This window comes from Psammomys obesus, unplaced genomic scaffold (assembly GCF_907164565.1).
Source record: "Psammomys obesus unplaced genomic scaffold, mPsaObe1.curated_primary_1811, whole genome shotgun sequence".
Taxonomy (NCBI): Eukaryota; Metazoa; Chordata; class Mammalia; order Rodentia; family Muridae; genus Psammomys; species Psammomys obesus.
In genome coordinates this window covers 1,305,252-1,318,566 of record NW_026585690.1, presented here as the reverse complement: position 1 = coordinate 1,318,566, position 13,315 = coordinate 1,305,252, and positions in this window count along the sequence as shown.

Genomic DNA, 13,315 nt, shown 5'->3' with positions numbered 1-13,315 from the left:
AGAAGCTATGGAAATTTGGGGGTGTCCCATAAGAGTCACCACAGGGACAGCTACAAGGGAAACTGGTATCCCTCTTGGGATTCTATGCCAGTTGGTTTTTGTCAACTTTTAACAAACTAGAGTCACATGAAAAGAGGAAGCCCCAACCAAAAAATCGCCTCCATCTTATGAGGCTGTGAGTATGTCTCGGGTCATTTTTGTGATTGACGGTTGGTGTGGGAGGCCCCCTTCGCTGTGAGCAGTTCCATCCCTAGGAGGTGGTCTTGGGTTGTATAAGAAAGTAGACTGATGTCTCCATTAGGGTTACTATTGCTATAATGAAACACCATTGGGTGGAAAGCAAATTGGGAACAAAAGGGTTTATTGGCTTACCCTTCCACATCATTCACTGCTTATCACTGAAAGAAGTCAGGACAGGAACTCAACCTGAAGGCAGGAGCCAATACAGAGACCATGGAGGAGTGCTGCTTACTGGCTTGCTCCCTATGGCTTGGTCAGCCTGTTTTCTTATAGAACATAGGACCACCAGCCCAGAGATGGCACCACCCTCAGTGGGCTGGACCCTCCCCCATCAATCATTAATTAGGAAAATGCCCTACAGAGTGATCTTGCAGAGGCATTTTCTCAATTACAGCTCCATTCTCTCAGAGGACAACAACTTGAGTCAAGTTGACATGAAACTAGCCCACCCAGCTGAGTAAGCCAGTGAGCAGCTTTACCCCATGGTTTCTGCCTCTGCTCTTGCATGTGTCCCTGCCCTGACTTTCCTAAATGATGTATTGTGCCATGACATGAGGTATAAGCCAAACAAACCCTTTCCTCCCTCAACTTGCTTTTGATTATGGTATTTATCGCAACAACAGAGGGCAAACTAGAACAAGTTCTTAGTCTCATTAACAGAATAATTTAAAAGCGGGCTCAAACCTGAGGACAGTTTTATTAGTGATGAAAATAAAAACCTCAGGGCAGCAAGCTGTAAATCTTGGCGACTGTGTAGAAGAGAAAGACAGAGAAGAGAAGAGAGCCATGCTGTTTATGTAAAGCTTGGATAGAGGTCAGCCACGTGGTGGAGAAGCAGTGAAATGAAAAAGCAGCCACGTGGTGGAGAGGGCAGCTTTAGATGAAAAGTGAAAAGGCCCAACATGTATGAGAAGAAGCGTCCTTGAGCACTGCCCAGCATCTCCAAGAAAAAACACAGATGAGAAAAAGAAAGTTATGACCCTCTGGGATAGAACTCAGAAAAGTAGTAAGACCTAAAATAACCTCATTGGTGGTTCTGAAGAAGTTGCAGAGAGGGCAAGGATTCCAGGAGGGAAAAGTACATTGTCTCATTGACTCAGAGGTTCTCAACCTGTAGGTTGAGACCCCTTTGGGGTTGAATGACCCCTTCACAGGAGTCACATATCAGATATCCTGAATATCAGATATTTATATTATGATTCATAACAGTAGCAAAATTACAGTTATGAAGTAGGGACATAACTAATTTTATGGTTGGCGTCACCACAGCATACGGAACTATATTAAAGGGCCCGGACATTAGGAAGGTTGAGAGCCTGCATTAGCAGGATTACTCCTATCTCCTTAGCATGACTTAATGTGGCCCTGCCTTACAGAGGGATAGCCCCTGAGCCAACCACTAAGCAACCAGTCCAAATGGATTAACTCTTAGAGAAGAAAACTATGGCATGTCTTTACCCTTAGACCCAGATTCCATGCTTTTCTGTAACAGTTGTATTTAAAAAATTGAAAGAAAGCAGGGTAGGAAGTAACCTCTAACTACCTGCTAGAAAGAAAAATGGAGACAGAGGAGGAAGAGAGAAAGTCATGTCCAAGAAAACAGGAATGGTTAGCAAGACAGGGTATCAGCAAGCAGATCCATGGCAGAAAGGGGGGCAAGACACTTCAGAGAAAAGTGCAGCAATCCCAGGTGTCAGGCAAAGCATGTTTAGACTTTTGGTCCATGCCCAAAAGAACAGAGAGAAAGAAGGAAAATGAAAACTTACATTTTTTCAGTTGGAACTCAGAACACTAGAAAGATGTGGCAGGCCTGTCTGTTGGAGGCTCTGATGCAGCTGCCCCAGGGGAGGGGTTTCTGGAGAGTCAGGTACATCCTCTCATTAGGGGATAATTATTCTTCTCATCTCCTTAGCACAGCTTCAGGCAAATCCGTTTTTCTGAGGGCTGGTGTCTTGGCCAGGTGATTGACATGTCCAACCGGATTGACTCTTACGGGAGGAAATAGTATGCAATAGTCTAACTTCAGGAACAGGTCAAAGTGTCATGTTTCCACCCAGGGCCAGAAGCAGAGCTGATTCTAGTCATTCTAACTGGGAAGAAGTGTCTTTCCCTTAGTGGGCCTCAGCGAATCCCTGCTCTCTCTACCTTTTCACCGGATGTTTTATGTCCTAAAGAGAGGCAGGCATGTTTCCCTTTCTAGTGCTACCAAGGCCTCAGAATGGAGGCTCTCCAGCCAGCCATGAGGCACAGGTTCCTGCTCAGTGGCCTCCAAGGCTGACAGAGTTGAAGCCACGAGTCTCTGTGTCCTAAGAGAGGGACTCCGCCGCAGTCACAGGTTTGAACTCAGTGTCAAGTTGAGGCTCTGAGTCCCACAGACCTTTTCTAGCCAATTCCAAGAGTAGCAATTACTTCTGGAAGATGAAGTACTTCAGCAGTTGAATTCACCTGGTCACCTTGAGTTGAAAACCATTCCTAGAATTTCATGCCGTCTTCAAAGAAATGAATCTTATCAAGACCCTTCTAAAGTCAGTTTACCCCTCTAATCCCAGCACTCAGGAGGTAGAGGCAGGAGGATCTCTGAGTTCAAGGCCATCCTGGTCCACAGAGTGAGTTCCAGGACAGCCAGGACTATAGAGAAACCCTGCCTCATAAACAAACAAACAAACAAACAAACAAACAAACCAAACTGTTTACAGTGGCTTTAGGTTTTTATGACTACCTGACAGAAGATATTATTTGTAGATATGACAAACCTAGCAAACTGCCATCTACTGTCAAGTTCATTTTATGTCAGAAACATTAGTAATTTCCCCCTAACTTGGCCGACTCCATAGGTTTTGGAGATCTGGAGCTAAGAGTAAGTGAACATCTTAACGTTTTTCTCTTGGTGGGCCATGAGCTTCAAGACTCTCCCCTTAGTAAACTGGCAACACAAGACAGGCTGCTGTGAAGATGAAAGTCCTCTAAGATGCCAAATTCCAGAAGACAAAGTGCTCAAGAGGTGATTCCTGGAAAGGGCTTTCCAGTTGGAGAGCGCAGTTCAGTGGTAGAGTGCTGAAAGGGATGGGCAGAGAGAAAACAAAGGCTACGGATCCCGAACATCTGTTCTTTGCTGGGAAAGACCACAACTTTTCTTGCTAATTTCACAGCAGATCTTAGAGTTTCTGTTCAATTCCGTTTAAGCCAATGTTAAACTCTCTGAGGAAGACGAGTGAAAATACTTAAGAAAATTGAAGGAAGTATCATCTTAAGAAACAGCTGTCACAGCAAAAGAATAAAAACCATGGCTTATTCTGAAGCTCAAATTATGTATAACCATGGCCTGGAAATGTACATGAGTCCTCCCCAACTCTAACACCCCAGTGAGGAAGCAGTTTCATGAAGTTTTTGTAGTAATGGAACAAAAGAACTTTTTGAAATGGCATTTTAAAAATACATCGGTGGAAACATCAGGAACGTTTATTCAAGTCTCCCCAGATGCCATCTGATGACATTCTTAGCTTTTGACTTGGTAGAAACTGGTGTCTCTTCAGGTAATCAGTTCCAGAAGGTTTTTTCTCTGTTCAACACAGGATGTTAGTTCGGACACAGAGATGGGCAAGGAATGGCTATTCTGGTATCTAAGGTTAGCCCAAGATAAAGTGCAGCCTCTGGACCACTCCAACCTCTCCACATCACTGACATCAGTCAGTCAGCCTTTTCAGACACAGCTCCTTCCCAGGAATTCCCATCCACAGAAGAAATTAGATTACCAGAAAATATACAATGTTCCATGACTACAATGACAGCTGATTCTTGTACAGGTTTCCATAGATGGTAACTGAATGCCTCAGGTCTCTTCCTACAGCTATTTGAAGAAGGAAGGTTTCACAGAATGAGTTTGTAGCCAAGCTCTCTGGTTCCTAGGGAGGAGGCAGGGAAGTGGTGGGGTCAGGATGGGTGGATATTCATATCCCTTTCTATATAAAGCCAGCCTCGTGCCCCCACCCTTATCCTTGTGAGAAATCCAGGCACTTAAAAGTCCGTTAGCTATCTGACATTACAAGAACCACATGTGCAGGCTGTAAACATGAAAGAAGCAAAATATAGTTGTGAGGTCTACATCTGAAAGCTACATTACAAAGAAAGAACGAGAATAGAGGACAGACAGAAAGAAATGCAAAGGCTTGCTCTGTCAAAATTTAAACTTTTAGAAAAATGTTCTTGCTGGAGTTGAAGGTGACAATACATTACTTCTTATCCTGGCCTGTTTTAGAGACAAAAATCTTCTCTCTGCAAATAAATGCTATGTTTATACTGCTGGTAGATTTTAATATTTAACATTTTAAGTTCATGTAACATTTATTTTAACAAAATTTGATACTTTAAAAATAACAAAAGAACATTCTTCACTTTGCAAAAGGGTTCACAACCAAGTTTCATAATGTACTCACTACAGCATTTGGGAATTTCCAGGGTTGTTACACTTATTAAAAGTTAGAGCACACACCAATTTTCCTGAGTTGATCTTTTGTGTAAATTGAGAGGCCTCTCCCTGGCGAGGACTGGATTCATTTTCAATTTGTAAAATGTTAATCCCCAGAACCCTCGCCTGTTCCTCATCCTAAATCTAGAAGTCTCCTCCCTCAGAACCATAACTCTTTGCCCATGTACCAGCCAAAGAAATTCCAAAGGGCAGACATTTGCTTAATTAGACAATGTGGCACCATCCTGCCGATCCTGCAAACTTTGGGCTTCAGAATAATTCAATGGACATGAAACTGCTCACAGCCAGTGATGTTTTTCCACTGAGAAGTCAGATGAGTAGTCTCCAAGGATCTTGCTCTTTAAAAGCAGTTGAACTCTACAGCTCACCAAGTGATGTCGACAGCATTAGGGAGCCCCTGTGACTTAGTGAACGTCAGCCTCTTCTTTTTTCCAGTTCTTTTTTTTCTTTATTAATTACACTTTATTCACTTTGTATACCCCCATGGTTCCCTCCCTCCTCCCTTCCCAATCCCTCCCTTCTTCCACCCTCTGCCTGCATGCCCCTCCCCAAGTCCACTGATAGGGGAAGACTTCTTTTCCTTCCTTCTGCTCCTAGTCAATTAGGTCTGATCAGGAGTGGCTGCAGTGTCTTCTTCTGTGGCCTGATAATGCTGCTTCCCCCTCAGGGGGAGGTAATTAAAGAGCAGGCCAATTAGTTCATGTCAGAGTCAGTCCCTGTTCCTATTACAATGGAACCCACTTGGATACTGAACTGCCATGGGCTACATCTGTGCAGGGGTCTTAGGTTATCTCCATGCATAGTCCTTGGTTGGAATATCAGTCTCAGGAAAGACCCCTATGCTCAGATTTTTTGGTTCTGTTGCTCTCCTTGTGGAGTTCCTGTCCTCTCCAGATCTTACTGTTTCACACTTCTTTCATAAGATTCCCTGCACTCTGCCCAAAGGTTGCCCATAAGTCTCAGCATCTACATTGATAGTCTGCAGGGCAGAACTTTTCAGAGGTCCTCTGTGTAGGGCTCCTGACTTGTTCCCTCTTTTCCCCTTCTTCTGATGTCCAGCCTTTTTGCCTTTCTGGATAGGAATTGAGCATTTTAGCAAGAGTCCTCCCTCTTAGTTAGTTTCTTTAGGTGTACAGATTTTAGTAGGTTTATCCTATATTATATGTCTATATGAGTGAGTATATACTGAGTGCATCTTTCTGCTTCTGGGATAGCTCACTCAGGATGATCTTTTCCAGATCCCACCATTTACCTGCAAATTTCATGATTTCCTTGTTTTTTATTGCTGAGTAATATTCCATTGTGTAGATATACTACAATTTGTGCATCCATTCCTCCACTGAGGGGCATCTGGGCTGTTTCCAGCTTCTGGCTATTACAAATAAGGCTGCTACAAACATGGTTGAGCAAATGTCCTTATTGTGTACTTGAGAATCTTTTGGATATATGCCTAGGAGTGGTATAGCTGGATCTTGAGAACTGAAAAGCTTCTATAAAGCAAAGGACACTGTCCTCAGAACAAAATGGCAGCCTACAGATTGGGAAAAGATCTTCACCAACCCTATATCTGACAGAGGGCTAATATCCAGTATATATAAAGAACTAAAGAAGTTAAACAGCAAAAAACCAAGTAATCCAATTTTAAAATGGAGTACAGAGCTAAACAGAGAATTCTCTGGGGAGGAATATCGAATGGCAGAGAAACACTTAAAGAAATGCTCAACCTCATTAGCCATCAGGGAAATGCAAATCAAAATGACCCTAAGATTTCACCTTACACCCATCAGAATGGCTAAGATCAAAAACTCAAGAGACAGCACATGCTGGAGAGGTTGTGGAGAAAGGGGAACCCTCCTTCACTGCTGGTGGGAGTGTAAACTGGTACAACCACTCTGGAAAGCAATCTGGCTCTTTCTCAGACAACTAGGAACGTCAGCCTCTAACTCAGCCAATAAAATGCCAGCTTCCCAAGTGTTAGGGCCAGACTTCAGTCCCCAGCGGGCATGTAGAAAGCCAGGTAGAGTGGTATGCCTGTAATCCCAGCCCTGGGGAGATGCAGGCAGGTGGGCAGATCCCCAGGGCCTGCGGACTAGCCTAGATTCATCAGGTGTCCCCAAGTCCCATTGGAAAGCCTTGCCTCAAAAACTAAGATGGGCAGGCCCTGGGACATAACACCTGATGTTGATCTCTGGTCTACATATATCTGCACCCATACCCAGGGAGAGGCACACACCACACACATGAACATACACACACACCTTTTGTGTGCGTGTGTGTGTGTGTGTGTGTGTGTGTATGTGAACTCACATCAATCATTGCCCTTAAATAAACCATTATCACAGCTATGGATTGCTGCAAAGACTACCGCCTTGAACTTTCTTTTTGTTGCTTTGTTGGTTTGTTTTGTTGGCTTTTGTTCTTGGAAACTGTCTCGCTCTGTAGCTATAACTGGGCTTGAACGAGGCTGACTTTCAGCAATCCCCTGCCTCTGACAACTACATCACCACCTATCTTTATGAGCAGCCCATGCTCTCTCCATTCTCCCATCTTGCCTCCACAAGGACAATGTCTATGTTCTCAGAATGACAGATATGAAGGTGAAAGGAGCCAGGTCCCTAAACGATAGCTCTAGATTCACTTTTATGCACTTTTAAATTCATAACATTAAAACAAAATACTTGTGTAAGTCATACCTTGTTGTGATTCCTGTTACTCGTCGCTGAATAAAATCTTATCTGGCACATTTACTATGTAAACCCCAAACAGACCTAGTCCTATGTCACTTATCTAATACAGCTCAAAATAAAAGAATCAAAAAAGTATTTGTTCTATCCATGAAATATTTGTTCTGCCTGTGAAATAAAGACAGACTGTTCTGAAAACAAACCTGTCACAGGTCTTCAATCTGAAAATACAAGTGGCTGGGGACAGCTGCATGGACACAGCTGAAGAACAAACGAAGTACTGAAACAAACTCCTCGGCCCCAGCGAAGCGGAACACGGACCCTGAACACAGCTGTGCTGGTCCCCTCAGCTGTAATAACACATCACCTGAGCCAGGGTGGCTTTCAGCAGGGAAATGCGTTGCTGCTGTTGTGAGCTAGACATTGGGAGGGAAGTGTTGGTGTCACTAGTCTCTTCTGAGGGTTGTGAGGGAGACTCTTTCAGGCCTTCTGTTTGCTGGCAACCCTTGGCCTTCCTTGGCTTGTAGTGTGTTGCTCTGATCCCTACTTTCATGTTCACGTGGCTCTTCCCTGAGTCGTGTTGATGCACAAACTCCCCATAATATACGGACAGTAGATCTCACCAAGAGTGGAGCAAGACATGAGAAATGTCATCCGGCCTTCATCTCCCTAAAACATTCATAGCTATTCACACTCCAGCCTAACTCCCCAAGAGCCAAAGTAGATGGATGGAGGATGCGAGCTCTGGGTGTGATTCGGTATTACAGCACTGCAGGCCATGAGACTGCCCAGCCCCTGCCTGCTCCCAACTTAGGCAGCATAACCCAAAGGAAACCATTGCTTGGGATAAGTGTCAAATCACCCACAGAAGCTTGAGGCTGCTCTCTTCCTACTGACGAATAGAATAAGACAGAATCCCACCATACCTAACCATAGTCCCGGGACTACAAAAAAAAATGAGGGCTATGCCCACGCTGGCCTAAGCTGGAACCTTGTGGGATAGAGCACTCTTCAGGGGCGCTCTTGTAGCTCATTCTAAACAACTGCAGATTTAGGAAAAACCTGAGCTTAAGTCACCCTCTAATGCTGAAACAGCAAGAATAAACCAGCAGCAGCATAGGTGAGCCTTTGAGAAAACGTCCAATCTGGCTGCAGCTCCTGGGTAGGGCCTGATTAGTTCCAGCCAGTCAGAGCAATCCCATCCTGTGGCTGGAAGATGGCTCAGACATAAGTGCCTAACATATTCCAGCTGAGACATGAGGAGAAATTTGTCGTGAATCTGGAAGAATGTCCTCCTTGTTCTTTTGTGACTGCCATCTTCCTCTCATTGGATGAAAACAGGAATGACCCATTTCTAAGCAATCGCTCACAGCCACAGAGAGAACCAGGTAAGACAAGACAAGGCAAAACCTGAGCCCCGAGGCTTTGTCACCCAGGGCTCTGCGGGATAATCAAGGCCTGCTGAAAGGCCACCTGTGCGGGCTTTGGCAGCTCTCCCAGTGGTGGCAGAAGCTGGTGCCACGTTGAACACACAGCAGACAGGTTAACATGATACAGCCTGTGGATTCTTCACACTGTTGGCACTTGCTTTCTAGAGCCAGATGAGAGGATCAAGTCCAAATCTATCCAGCTCAGCACACACATGATGGGACCCCAGACCCTCCTGTTTCCGCTCTGCCTTTGGCTACTTTCACAGTACACAAGTAAGGCTAAGTACTGTGACCATCTGTCCACTGACAGTGTCAGCCCCTCCTGAGAAACCCCAGGGCGGGAGGTCTGGAAAGGGAGTTGACTTCGTCTACCTTGGTCTTTGTCCAACCATCAGCAAGAGTTTGGCTGAGCTGTCCCTTGTGCCTGTGACTGAAAAAAGCCAGGCATGTTTTTGTTATCTATAACCTTATGGCAGCGCTGTTGTCAAGATGGAAAGAGCGGATGTCTCCAGAACACGTGCTGTAGTAAATAGCGCTGTGTGAATGTTAGCTCTTGTTCCACGCTCACTCACCCTGACTGGCCCGGTTGCTTTCCACATCGCTCAGATTTAGGCTGCTGTGTTTCTTTAAGTTGCCTGCTCTAGAATGCACAAACCCGGACCTTAATCACTGTCAACTGGGTCAGGTGGCAGTTAGTAAACCACTCCTACAGATTCCATTTCCTACTGAGAAGAGCTGCAGAACCTGGCTGCAGATGGGGCATGGATGTGAGCAACAATAATTACCACCATTTCTGGGTGCAATCTGCATTAGTCTTTAAGTTCTCTTAGCCTAGTTTAAATAGCGAAGATAGCCTAGATGCTTAAGTAACGTAAATAAGTCTTTGTTTCCCCCACACACACCTTTTGAAATTCAGGCCTTTGTTAAACGGAAGCCTTTTTAAACACTAAGCTTTTTTAAACAGGCTAGAGAGGTAGCCTGGCCATTAAGAGCACTGGCTGCTCTTCCAGAGGACGCAGGTTCTCCATTTCAAGCGCCCACATGGCAATTCACTGCCATCTGTAACTCCAGTTCCAGCATCTGATTCGGTCTTGTGGCCTCCATAGGCACCAGGCATGGTACACAGACAAACAAAACAAAATTTAGAAAACATGCTATGATGATTAGTATTTTTTTTTTCTAAACTTGACACATGCTAAAGTCATCTTGGAAGAGAGAACCTAAATGGAGGGACTCCTTCCATCAGATTGCCTGTAGACAAGACTACGGCAATATCTTCTTGATTAATGATCAATTTGGGAGGGCTTGCTGTGGGTCCTGATCGTCCTGGGTTATATGAAAAAGCATGCTGAGCAAGCCATGGCAAGCAAGCCAGTAAGCAATGGTCCTCTGTGGTCTCTGCTTCAGTTCCTGCCTCCAGTTTCCTGCCTTAAGTTCCTGTCCCAATTTCCCTCAGTGATGATTGTTGTAAAATGGGAGCTGTAAGTTGAAATAAACCTTTTCCTCCTCAAGTTGCTTTTGGTCATGATATTCATCACAGCAGTAGAAAGTAAGCTAGGATATATGTAAATTATTTTGCTCTTAGGGAAAAGACACATTGACTCTTAGCATGATAGTAATAAAAAGAAAAATAATGGCAAACATGTAAAAGATATTTAGGATCTATCAGGATGGCTTCCAAGCAGTTTATATACATTAAGCCTTGAATCCTTACAAGATCCTTTGATATATGCGTTATAAAATAGCATAGAAGATATTTTCCTCATTCTATAGATAATGCTGGGAAACAGGCCAAAGGCTTGCTTCAGCATTAGGTGGAAGAGCTGGGATTTGGATGCAGGCAAGCTGGCTCCAGGGTTATGGATGTACCCCTTATGCTACGCTGCCTCTCCATGAATGTTGTGCTTAGTGGGAAAGATTTGCTGTTGAGTCAACATTTGATACAAAAGCTGAACCATTCTGCAACATTTCAATGTATCCTCTATTGTTCCAACTTACCCCCTGTGGTAGGCCAAATGCAGCTTATGTATCAATGATTGCTACTCAGGGCCAAAATAAATAAATAAGAGCCACAACTGTGCTGGGATTAGGAAGAAGAAAGCTGTGATGAGAAACATTAAAGAAAGCAAACTCACAAAGGAGATGTTTCTGATCTTCTATAACCTAGAGACACAGCCCCCTGTAGTAGAACAACCTGAGCCTTGGCTATGCCTTTGTGAAGAGTTCTGTGTGAGTAAACATTGCAAGAAGAAAGGCTTAGACCATAGCCGGTTCACAAAGAAGTCCACATGAAATAACCACTATCAGAATGTCTCAGAAAATGGTGGCAAAGGCACTTCTCCTTCCAGTGGGCAGATTTCAAAGCAGATGATTGTCTGCAGAGGTGGCCTGAGGTGTAGATTAAACAAGTGTTTGGATATCAACTGGCAACAAGTCTAAAATCTGGTTTGTGAAAAGTCAATAGGTGAATCTGTGGGCATAAAATGGGTGCTGTGCCCCATATGATGCTCACAGCAAATCATCTGCTGCAGAGAAGGAGCCCAGAGCTAGATGGAAAGGGCGATGCATCTTATGGAGGCCACCCAACCTCTGTCCATCAACCAGACTCTAAGTGACACAACAGCTCCTGATCCACGTGCCTCTGGTGTCAAGGATGGCCAGCACATCAGTCGCCTTCCACCAGGGCAAATCCAGTCAGTGTCACTGCTGAGAGCTCAGCCACTCTAGATGCAAACTGCAATGTGGAGCCCTTGACACTGTGCAGTTCCCTCTTAAAGGGACAGCATTGATCTTTGTAAAAATCAATACTATGTCATGCCACCTTTTATTCCTGCTTTCCTCTATCACATCTGGTATCAGAAGGTTTATGAGATGTGTAATGTCAATCCCACACAAGGAATTCACTTTAAGATAAAGATAAAGTCACAACAATGAACACGTGACCACAGGATGCTCCAACCCCAGCCAGAAGCAGAGATCATGGAGGAGTGCTGCTTACTGGCTTACTCCCCATGCCTTGCTCAGCCTGCTCCTTTAAACAACACAGGCCATTCGCCCAAGGGTCACACTGCCTGTGGTGAGCTAGGCATTTTCATCTCAGTCGTCAGTCAGGAGAATGCAGCATAGATTTGCCTGTGCACTAATCTAATGGAAGTGTTTTCCCTATTGAAGTTTCTCCTCCCTGTATGACCCCGATCTGTGTCGAGCCGACCAAGATATCTCACCAGGACAGGCACCATCCTCTGAGTACCACACAAGCACTGTAGTAGAAACCTGTACACAGCACTGTGTCCTCGTATTTAGAGTATATTGATCTAGGAAGCAGGCGGCAAGGAACAGAAGTAGCTCCCCTTATCCATACTCACTAGGGTAAGAGCCAAGGGGAAGGAGGGCACATTTCCAAGTGGCACAGGAAGAATTCCACAGCATGGGGAGCTGTGATGGGGTGCTCATGTCTAAGGACCAGGTTGCTTAGTGCTGAGATCCTCAGCACTGATGAGCACAGAAAGTTCAGGTTGAGACTACAGGACAGGACAGAAAGGGTTCCACCTCAAACACAGAGGAGTGGGCAGAGCATCCCTCAATACGTAAGCTGATTAGTGGTAGGTGTTAGTGGCACAGAAATGACCACCGACCACAGAGACAAGTAAGAACTCAGAATACTTCCAGATAGATGTCTGAAATTTCTACCAGGCGACCCACCAAGATCAGCCCATGTGTGTCCAGGGAGACGCAAAACTGGACTGCATTATCAGTGAGGGAGGTGGTGGATACCGTATGCTAAAATCAGCTACAGTTTGGGGGATTGTGGTTCACTTGACCTCTTACGGAGATTGCAAATGATAAGGATTCTGTGACAAGATGGTTTCATACATCCTCTGTCAGGACGTAAATGAGGGCGCCTTGGTCTTATCACACAGAAAGCATAGAACGTGAACATAGGAAGAAGATGCGGGGGATGACTGGACTGTATGGAAGACACTGCCTTTGCAACTTTCTCATCTGCTTCCTGGGCCCTTGGTCACTATTCAGTCTACCCTTGGCAGCTGTCTGGCCTCCCTGTCTGGTGAAGAATAAATGCCAGACTCAATCCATACAGCTCCACAACTATTGGATTTCCCAGCTGCTGCCACAGTGGCTACATAACAAGCCAAGGACTGCAAGCAACTCCATGGGACAAACACTGAACAAGAGATGCTGGGGAGTAGAGAAACTATGAGAAGGTGGATACAAGCTATCAACATGTTCTTGACCTTCCTCTGGAGGCACAGTGGTTGTAGTGGTTTGAATAAGAATGGCCCCCATAGGGTCAGATATCTGAATGCTTGTCCCGGTCTGGTAGAACTGTTTGGGAAAGGCTAGGAGGTATGGTTTTATTGGAGGATATGTGTCATTATAGGTGGGTGGGCTGTGAGGTTTCCCATGTTACTAACTCTCTCTCTCTCTCTCTCTCTCTCTCTCTCTCTCTCTCTCTC